The sequence below is a fragment of the Ipomoea triloba genome, chromosome 8 (genome assembly GCF_003576645.1).
Source record: "Ipomoea triloba cultivar NCNSP0323 chromosome 8, ASM357664v1".
In the NCBI taxonomy this organism is placed as follows: Eukaryota; Viridiplantae; Streptophyta; class Magnoliopsida; order Solanales; family Convolvulaceae; genus Ipomoea; species Ipomoea triloba.
The window spans coordinates 14959174-14960204 of record NC_044923.1 but is presented as its reverse complement, the minus strand read 5'-3'; positions in this window follow the sequence as shown (position 1 = coordinate 14960204).

Below are 1031 nucleotides of genomic sequence, written 5' to 3'. Positions count from 1 at the left end.
TCCAAGATGTGAAAATTGGGGTGTTACAAATTGGTATCAGAGCCTAAGGTTATAAGATCTTGGAAGATAGATCAGGACTTAGGATATGAAATCCTTGTTTTGGACAGTAGAACTTAAGACGCTTTGTTACTAAGTGAAAATCGAGAACCTAAGGTTATGAGATCTTGGAGATAGATCAGAGCTTTAGGTTGTGAGGTCTTTGCCATCGACAATAGAGTTTAATAAGCTCTGTTACATAGTGGAGATCAGAGCTTAGGATTTGAGATCTTTGTTATCGATAATAGAATTGGTGAAGCTCTGTTACAAAGTGGAATCTATCAGAGCTTAAGGTTATAAGTTCTTGGAAACAGAGTTTAGTACGCCCTGTTATAAGTTGGTATTAAGGCGGTTCGAATCTTTGGAGGTTAGATTGGAACCTAGGCTGTGAGACCTTTGTAAGATGTGACATCTTTGTGATAAGCTTAGGATTTGAGATCATTGTTATCGATAATAGAGTTTGGACGCTATGTTACGAGTAGGATTTCATGTTCACTAAAATTATTATTTACCCCATATATATGTATATTGATTATGATATGATAAGATATCAAAATTATTTGTTACGGGTCAAACCCGTGTGTTGTGTAAATGCTTGGCTTGGAATTTTGGTGTTATGTACATATATGTACTAAGAATGATATATTCTTATAGAATGAATTATTGTGGAGAAAAATGTGTTTTGAGAAATTATATATATATTTTTGAAGAAGATATTTATCATGAGGAAATGATATATTTTGAAAATTATACGTACATATTTAGTCTTGGAGGGTAAGAATACTTGCAGCCGGTGTGAGCCGGAAATCTCACGATTTGGTTTATGAAGTATGAAATTTGAGTATTGGTGCGGATTGAGTCCCCCAATTTGATTTTGATTTGGCTTATGATGCCTATTGGTGATTATGGAGAGAGTTTCTCCACTTGGTATTTAAATCCTCCTTGACAAATATGTTATTTTGGAAATGATATCTCCACATGTATTTTGGGAAAAT